A 9,978-nucleotide genomic window follows, 5' to 3' on the forward strand; every position below is an offset into this window, starting at 1 on the left:
CACCATCAACGCAAACTTTCCTTCTTCCACAATGAATGCATTTTGTTCTCCACCAAACTAGCTTACCCTTGCAAATTTCCAGTTTCCATCAAGTACTTTACTGGCAACCAAAACATCATTGTTCTTTTATTCTTCCTTCTCTTTCATCTTCTAAATACAATCACCCCTCAAGTTGTTTTGATCAAGTTTTCAAAATTTCAACACAAACTCTGGAGGAAAGAATACCTAATTTTTTTCCCTCATGTATCCCAGGTATGAACCAGCACAGGCACAGACCAAAAACCAGGCTGGAATAAACAAGGACTTCCTTTGTCCCTGGCTGATATGAGACAAGCACCACCAAACCAGGTGCCACTCTACCCGGGTCAGGGACAAAAAGAGACCTAGATTTGATTCCATGGTCTGGCACTTATATCTATAAGAACCTTGGATAAATGATTTGACAGACTAAATGTTTATGCTGTCCCACCAAAATTCATATGTTGAAGCCCTAACCCTTAATACAATGGCCTTGGAGATGGGAACTTTGAGAGGTAATTAGGGTTCAATTAGGTCATGAGGGGATTAGTGCCCTTAACAGAAGAGACTCCAGAAAGCTCTTGTCATGTGAGCACATAGTGAGATGGTGGCTGCCTACAAGCCAAGAGAAGAGGCCCCAGAATGAAATCTACCCTGTCTACACCATTATCACGGACCTCCCAGCCACTAGCGCTGTGAGAAATAGTTTTCTATTGTTTAAGCCATTAAGTCTATTGTATTTTGTTATGGTAGCCCAAGCAGACTAAAACACATACCTACCTACTCTGTACCTTTATAAAATGTGATCAGTAACACCTACCCTGCTGGAAAATATTAGTTCTTTCTTTCTCCATCTCCATTACTACTGCTCATCCTCGGCCCTCAGCTGCTAACTGCTAGACTATTGAAACAACCCCCTGAGTTCCCTGTTTCCACTCTTCCCTATTCCAGTCTACCCTGCACACCACAGTCAGAATAACATCCAAAGAGATCAAATGAACCATGTCACTTCAGTTCTTCAGAGTTGTGAATGGTTTGTCACTTAACTAATGGATAAGATTTAAATTCCTAGACATGGCATTAAAGTATCTCAGAGTACCTTTAATACTATCTATTCAATTTTCTAAAAAACAAAAAAAAACAAAACCCTGCTTCACTTCTGCAGGATGGCATTTACTGATCCATTTCAAACCGGGGCGGATAAAGTTTCCCCCAGCCAGAAGGCACGTGACCTCGCTCCTGTCCACCTAGATTTGTTCTTCAAGTTATCCCTCCTCTAGCAGATCTCCAGCTGCTCCAGGGATTCTGATTTCCAAGCTTCTACTCCTCGTTTTGATACATAATTACATGCTAACTTTCACAACTTAACTGCTTCAGGTAAGGATGTGTTATTTCAACTCAGAAGGCAGACTTCTGGGAAGCAAAACTCATGTCTTGCTTGACTTCTCTGTAATCCTGCACACCCAGCACAACAGACACACAGTCAGTTCTCAAGAACTATTGTTAAATGAATGTGGCATAAATTTGATATACTTGTAACTTACATTCTTTTTTTTTAATTATAAAGTGATCCAAATAATATATCGCAAACTCTAGGGAATGACGAATGTCCTGATTTTTAAAGTTAACATTTTGTTATGTTGACTTCCAAATTTTTAAAGGAGAAATGCTATTGAGGTTACTTTCTGGTCTCATTTTCTCTTTCTGATCCCATTTCCCACCCTCTTGCCCTAGAGCTATCCATTTAGACATGTCTTCACCATCAATGTTTTACTATTTTACTCATATATGTGACCATACATCCTACTTTTATTTTTAAAATTTATATAAATGTTTAAAGCATATTTGTCCATCTACAAGTTGCTCTTTTCAACTCATTGTTAGATTTTGAGAGCTTTCACATAGGTAATGCAAGATCTAGTTTAGTCATTTTACTGTTCCACAATGCCTCATTGTATGACTATACCACCACGTATTTATTCCTTTATTAATGAACACTTAAGTTGTTTCCAATTGTTTGCTGTCGTAAGCAATATTACAATGAAAATTCCTGAGAATGTGATGCAGCCTACTTTCAAAGCAACTAAACCCACACATAAAGTATTTAATTCCTCAACAATGGTTCACATGTGTTCTCTAATTTTAAACTTTCAAATATTCTAATCAGGCCTAAGCTCATTGTTAATATTTCACAGCTGACATAGCATAATGACAAGGACCCAGTCTCCCAGCTGCAGGACAGTTACTTTTTCTTGATGTCCATCAACTCTAAATATTAGTAATTACTATATTTTGCACTCAATATTCCACAGCTAATATCCACCAATAATGTAAAAATAAGTACACTATGCTTAGGTAAGCATTTTTCAACCCAGCCCTAAGCTTGTTAATGTCTGACCAGTCATTATTGAAGAAATATTTATTGACCTCAGTAATGCCAGAAACGGAGAATGAAATGGTGAAGCTAACCCCACAGAGGTTGCATTCTGATAGGAAAAGATAAGGGGGTGGGGGAATGAACAAATAAGTGAGCATAAAATATATCACGTAGTGATAAGTACTATAATAAAAATGTAAATGGTGGTATGATAGAATATAATTAGAAAGGTAACAGTTACTGTCCTCACACACACACACAAAAAGGTAATTATGTGACATGCTGAAGGTGTTAGATAACACTATGTGGTAATCATTTTGCAATATATAAGAGTGCCAAATCAACATGTTGTACACCTTACACTCTTAAACTTACACAATGTTATTTATCAATTATATCTCAATAAAGCTGGAAAATTAATTAAATTTTATAAAGCTTCATAAGGATAAATTAAATTTTTAAAGAAAGAATGGGAAGGCCTTACCAGTGGTGGTACAGTGGATAGAGCACTGACCTGGGACGCTGAGGTCCCAAGTTCGAAATCCCAAAGTCGCCAGCTTAAACGCAGGGTTGCCGGCTTTAGCATAGGATCATTGACATAATCCCATGGTTGCTGGCTTGAGTCCAGAGGTTGCCGGCTTGAAGCTCAAGATTGCTGGCTTGAGCCCAAAGTTGCTGGCTTGAGCCCAAAGTTGCTGGCTTGAGCCCCCCTCATTAAAGCACATATGAGAAGCAATCAATGAACAACTAAAGTTCCACAACTATAAGTTGATGCTTCTTCTCTTTCTCTAAAAAAAAAGGGAAGAAAGAGAGAAAAGAAGGAAGGGTGGGAGAGTGGGGCTACTCTGGAACCCTGGTGCCCAGCAGAAGTCCCTGCAATGATGGCACAGCTCTCCAGTTGCACCATCCAGTGTGGCAGCCACCAGCCATATTTGAAATGTGGCTAGTCCCACTGAGGAGTTATTAATTTTATTTAGTTCTAATTAATATAAACTTAAATGTCAATAACCACATGCGGCTGCTGTCTTGGACAGGATAGCCTTCCTAGGATTACAATACAAGTAAGTGGCAGAGATGAAATTTGAACCCAGGAAGCCTGGCACCAGAGTTTAGATTCACAACCAGTGTACATTATTGCCTCTATTCTCTGATAGGAGAGATTCTAAGAGTTTATACTGATTTGTTAGTTTGATAATGGAGGCTGTTTTTATGCTGATGGGAATCAGTCAGTGGAAAGTGAAAACTGATGATGCAGAAGAGAGAGAATGCAGAAGGAGACATCTTGAACACATGAGAGGGATGAGATCCAGACACACTGAAGCAGTTGGCCTTTGATGGGAACAATGAGTTTAATTCTTAGCAACACGGGAGGGCAGAGACCGGGACTGACGTGGTGGGGAAATGTGGAGGGAAGATAATAAAGGAGTTCCTGCTCTTTCCTTTTTCAATAAAACATGAGGTAAGATTTTCTTCACTGAGAGCAAAAAAAAAAATGGAGAGAGAAAAATAGAAGCTTGAGAAAAGAAAGTGTGATAGAGTTAATTTTAAACAGTTATGTGTAGTAGAATGTTGGACAATTTTGAATGCCTATTTGATATTTGTGGTCATAAATTTTTAAATAAAACCACTCAGTATAGTTAGTTGTTTTTCTCCAGCTATTTTAGCTGGTTGGGTGCAGGCATAGAGTAAGCAATTATGTATGAAAGTACACAGATGAGAGAGAGGGACAGCAGAGTTGAGGGTAGTTGCAAGGAAGTCTTTATACATAGAATCCAAGTTGGGTGAGGAAGGAAATGAGGACATGAGAGTGAGTGACAATGAAAATATAGTGAAGTCTGTAATTCCAGTCCAAACATGAATGAGGGGTTGTTTGTTTTGTTTCATTTTTATGGAACCTGACAGACTGATTCTAAAATTTGTATGAATACACAAAGGGTCAAGAAGATGCAGTCAGGGCAGTCCTGAAGCAGCAGGCTGGTGGACTAGTTGTAGATCAGATTTTTTTTCAAGATATAGAAATTTAAGCAATATGGTATTAATCACAGCGACCAATGTAGCGTTGGTCACAGACAGCTAACAGAATAGAGAGCTCAGAAAGAAAGCCATGATTATATGGAAACCTGATTTAAAGCAGAGCTGACATTGCACATAAGGCTAAAAGGACATACAATAAACGAGGCTAGTAAAATAGATTATCCATATTAAACAAATGAAAAGTGATGCTTAGCTCACACCCTACTTATGCATTAATGACTTCAATATGAAAATAAAAACTATAAAACTTTTCAAAGAAAATAAATAATGTACTTATAGCTAGCCTGACCAGTGGTGATGCAGTGGATAGAGCACCAAACCAGGACGCTGAGATCCCAGGTTTGAAACCCCAAGGTTGCTGGTTTGAGCACTGGCTCACCAGCTTAAACATGGAGTCACCAGCTGGAACATGGGATCACAGACATGATCCCTGGGTCACTGGCTTGAGCACAAAGGTCGCTGGTTTGAGCAAGGAGTAACTAGCTAGGTCAGGGGTCAGAAACCTATGGCTTGCAAGCCAGATGTGGCTCTTTTGATGGCTGCATCTGGCTTGCAGACAAATCTTTAATAAAAAAATAATAATGTTAAAAATATAAAACATTCTCATGTATTACAATTCATTCATTTCCTACCGCTCATGTTCATGGTTGTGGGTGGGTGGAGCCAATCACAGCTGTCCTTTGGGACAACATCAAATTTTTATTGGATAATGCGTAAGGTACATGGGTCATTGTATGGCTCTCACAGAATTACATTTTAAAGTATGTGGTGTTCATGGCTCTCTCAGCCAAAAAGGTTCGCGACCCCTGAGCTAGGCTGTAGCCCCCCTGTCAAGGCACATATGAGAGGCAATCAATGAACAACTAAAAGTGCCACAACTACAAGTTAACACTTCTCATCTCTCTCCCTTCTTGTCTCTCCCTCCCTCCCACCCCCCCTTTTTGTGTGCGCTAAAAAACATGATGATGTCCAATTTCCCTCCCTTTGAATCTAGGCTGACTTGAGCAGCATAATACAGTGAAAATGAAGCCCCAGGACATCGACAGCTAGGTCATAAAAAGCCTTGCAGCTTCTGCCTTGAACAGTATGCTTTTGGCCCCTTCTTCTTAGAGCCCTGAGCCACCAGGTAGTAAGTCCAGGCCACTCTCCTGAAGAAGTATGTGGGGGGAGCACTGGGGTACCAGACATTGAGTTGACTAGTCAGCCCAGTCAAGCCTTCAGGTGACTCCGGTGCCAGCCCTGATCTGACACAACTGCATGAGAGATGCTCAGGAGAGAACTGCTCAGATGACACTACATTTTAGGATGTCAGTTACACCAGTGTTTTTCAACCATCAGTCTGCGGACCAGTCCATCAGAAGTTTTGTGCCGATTGGAGAAAGAGTTAACCACTTGATGTTGTATGAATAGACCCAATGATCTTAATAGAATTCGCTCCCGCTCAGGGTGATTTCTATCTCAGTGGTCCCCAAAACAATTCACCTATTTTCACCGGTCCCCAAGCGTAAAAATGTTGAACACCACTGGGTTACACCATGACAAGTAAGCAGACAACATGATTTTGACACCCCCCTTGCCATCCTATTCATTTTGTTCTAGTCATGTTCTAATTTTTATCATATAAGTTAATAATGTTATAGAAATATATTTCTTTATAATCCAGTCTGCTTTCCAAAGAGCATGAATCCTATTACTCAGGGGAGTTTCTTGTTTTGACAAGTGCCTCAATGGACTTGAGTATATAGAGTTGGAGGTAGGAAGTAGTCTCAAGTTGAATTGCTCTCCTTTATAAAGGAACTCAAAGTGCCTGGGGGAAATCAAGGGGAGATGAGAAACTAGAAATGATGCTGAGCAGAGAACCAGAAAAAAAAGTGAAGAGAAAGAATTCTCAGTGGTGTCATAGCAGCAAAGACAATAACACTCAGGAAAGTCTGATGGAAGGGCTAAGTGGTTAACTTTGGAGTATCTAGTGTAAATCCTCTCCCCTGATAAAACCTTCTGTGAAATATACATCAGTCAATCTCTGATGTCAGTGGATTCTTCAGCAAAATTTAATGAGGTAATACATCATCATGCAAGCATGATAAAAGGGAAGAAGAGAGGCCAGCCAATATCTGGGTTACATTTTAGAAAAATGTTGCCTAAAACAGGTATTCACTCCTGCAACCTGATATTCAAGAACTCCCTGAAACTAGAATTAATCCATTAATAAGAATTTTAGGGAAAAGTTGTACAATAATTTTGAGTCATTATAGTTACTCTTTTTTTTTGTGTGTGTGTGTGTGTGTGACAGAGACAGAGAGAGAGAGAGAGGGAGAAGGACAGATAGGGACAGACAGCCAGGAAGGGAGAGAGATGAGAGGCATCAACTCTTCACCGTGGCACTTTAGTTGTTCATTGATTGCTATCCCATATGTGCCTTGACTGGGCAGCTATAGCAGACCAAGTGTCCCCTTGGTTGAGCCAGCGACCTTGGGTTCAAGCTGGTGAGCTTTGCTCAAACCAGATGAGCCTGCGCTCAAGCTGGCATCCTCGGGGCTTCAAACCTGGTGGGTCCTCTGCATCCCAGTTCAATGCTCTATTCCCCTGCGCTGCCGCCTGGTCAGGCTCATTATATTTACTCTTTTCTAACCTATCTCTCCACATGTTATTTCAGAGATTATCACAGGAAATAGTTACACATTGTGATGAAATCTAGATGCCACATAAATGCCACTCCTCTCTGCCAGATTAGCATCCCTGTCAGAAAAGAAAAGTAATTAAACTCATCTTACATCATAGGTTCTTATAATTATGCAGCTTTCATATATGCTTACAAACCCATCCTTTTAATTAGTCATTCTATAATCTTTTTTTTTTTTTTTTTTGTATTTTTCTGAAGCTGGAAACGGGGAGAGACAGTCAGACAGACTCCCGCATGCACCCGACCGGGATCTACCCGGCACGCCCACCAGGGAGTGACGCTCTGCCCACCAGGGGGTGATGCTCTGCCCCTCCAGGGCGTCGCTCTGTTGCGACCAGAGCCACTCTAGCACCTGGGGCAGAGGCCAAGGAGCCATCCCCAGCGCCCGGGCCATCTTTGCTCCAATGGAGCCCTGGCTGCGGGAGGGTAAGAGAGAGACAGAGAGGAAGGAGAGGGGGAGGGGTGGAGAAGCAGATGGGCCCTTCTCCTGTGTGCCCTGGCCGGGAATCGAACCTAGGTCTTCTGCACGCCAGGCCGACGCTCTACCACTGAGCCAACCGGCCAGGACTGTCATTCTATAATCTTGACAAGAATTAGTATGATACCCACCGCCTTTCAGAAAGTGTTCACTGCTGCCTGAAACCTGGAGTGCTTATTAATGCAACCGGGTTTGGGAGAGAATGTTTGCAAAGCAGGGTGCTCCTCGACTTTCTCTGATGATTCTGGTATACCCCTGTGTATTGTACCATTGGTCATATGTAAAGATACGTGGCTTGAGTTTGCATCTTAGAGGTGTTGCCTCCCTCCAACTCATTGGCTACCTGTAAGGATCCCAAATTCTGATTCTGAATAAGGCAGTGTCCTAAGACTAGGTATCCCTGGGAAACATCTAACCCTTGGGTTAATTAGAGAATTAGTGGTTTTGATACCTTTAATGTCAAAGGCTAGATACCCATTACTAGTTTATCCTTGCAAGGTTTTAAGAAAATCATAGTGGTCAATCAGCATTTTTGTTTAAGAGCAGAAAAGGGAAAAGCTAATGTGACAAAGACCGGAGTTTGTTAATAGAGCAGCAGAGTACCAGTTCAGATGTGCGCCAGGAACAAAGGGTGCTTACTAAAGCTGCTGGTCTAAGAAATTTGACACTGAAAGCTGCAAAGGTTTATTTCTGAATAAAGGTTTATTATAATAAAATAAAGGTTTATTTCTGAAATAAAGCTGCAAAGGATCAGGGCAACTATATTTCTTAATATAGGAATAGATGTCTGGACATGATGACAGGTTTAGAAATTCAAATGAAAAGTAAATAGAGGAGCAAAAACTAAAAACGCCTGGCATTAAGGCTAGGAATGTCCCTGCATGTCTGGAACTTCCTTCCTGTTAACACCAGACACTGTTGATCCTTTCCTTACGTCTCTTATTACTTTCTGAGGATAAACTATTTCACACAGTTTGGCTCTGTGAGTGGTAAAGTGAATAAACACGCCTCTCAGCTTTAACAAAGGGATAGGGACTATGGAAAGTAAATTGGAGGTTTAAAAATTGCACATACTCCAGTATTTATAAAACAATGTATTCTAAGTGGGTTGCTCTGTAACTCTGGAATGACTGCATTTGTTTTAGGTGCTCCTGTGAATCTTTATGAAAGAAGCTGTCTCAGAATACACAGGACGGCTCACCTACGTCTATCCCCAGCTCCCTTCACTTCTATAGAGGAGGATATTTAAGTTAAATAATATCTTTTCAACTCTACCTTGCAACAAATGTGTGTGTGTGTGCATAAACACACATACACATGTACCATAAACTAAGAACTGGAGCATTCTTCAGTATGTAAGTTGTTGGACAATATACAACAGAGGACACAAATTCTTATTGTTTACTCTTAATGCATTCAACCAGAACTCATTAAACTTTTTAAAATATTACTACATGGTGTCCTGGCCAAGTAGCTCAGTTGGTTAGAGCATCATCCCAGTACACCAAGGTTGCAGACCTAACCCCAGTCATGACACATAACAAGAATCAATCAATGAATGCATAAATAAGTGGAACAACAAATCCATGTTTCTCTCTCTCTCTCTCTCTCTCTCTCTCTCTTTCTTCCTCTTTCTCTCTCTCTAAAGTCAATCGATAATTTTTTTAAAATAACAAACTATAGAAATGATCCCTGAAAGTATAGTCTTAATTTTTTAAAAATAAAACATTACTATATGGCAAATGGGGGAGCTCAAATGATGAGCAAGACAAAGTCCCAGCCTCAAGGAACTCATAGTTTATTCTGAAAAACAGAGTTGTGAACGTTAGGATAAAAGCAAGCAGAGAGGACTCTGCTGGGAAGGAGGAAGGAAGGCTTCACAAAGATAATGACAGCTAAGCTGACTCCCAAGAAAGGAATCCAAGTTCACCAGGTGAACAAGAGAGGGTGAGGCTTTTGGAAACACCATAGTCAAGCTGCATTTGCTCAATGAGTAAAACTATTTTTCATTTTTGCTACTTACTGATTTTCACAAACCAGGTTAATATCTCACTGTAGTTCATCACTGGATCATTAATTCCTGCATTATTGCTGCATTTACTCTTATCTACAGAAACTTATATTTGTCTCTTTTACCAAAGACAATATGGTTTGGCCTTCACATATTAAGACAACCTTTGGGATGGTTGTCATTGACCTCAGGTTCTTCTGCTTAGGCACAGTAAGAGACACTGACAAAAAAAAATCATTGGCTAATGAAAAAGAAATATGGAGCCTGACCAGGCAGTGGCACAGTGGATAGAGTGTCGGACTGGGATGCAGAGGACCCAGGTTTGAAACCTCGACATGGGCTCATACCAATTGGGTGCAGGCATACCAGCTTGAGTG

General features: G+C 40.6%; 1 non-coding gene and 1 pseudogene across 1 annotated transcript; both read right to left on the reverse strand.

Moving 5' to 3' along the window:
* Nucleotides 1-239: 239 nt before the first annotated feature.
* Nucleotides 240-374, reverse strand: LOC136377962 (small nucleolar RNA SNORA48). Its single transcript, XR_010746560.1, has one exon. It is a non-coding gene; the product is annotated as a small nucleolar RNA SNORA48 (small nucleolar RNA).
* An 8,850-nt stretch (nucleotides 375-9,224) lies between these two features.
* Nucleotides 9,225-9,298, reverse strand: LOC136377729 (small nucleolar RNA U3; annotated as a pseudogene).
* Nucleotides 9,299-9,978: the final 680 nt, after the last annotated feature.

Source organism: Saccopteryx leptura, chromosome 6 (assembly GCF_036850995.1).
Source record: "Saccopteryx leptura isolate mSacLep1 chromosome 6, mSacLep1_pri_phased_curated, whole genome shotgun sequence".
Classification (NCBI taxonomy): domain Eukaryota; kingdom Metazoa; phylum Chordata; class Mammalia; order Chiroptera; family Emballonuridae; genus Saccopteryx; species Saccopteryx leptura.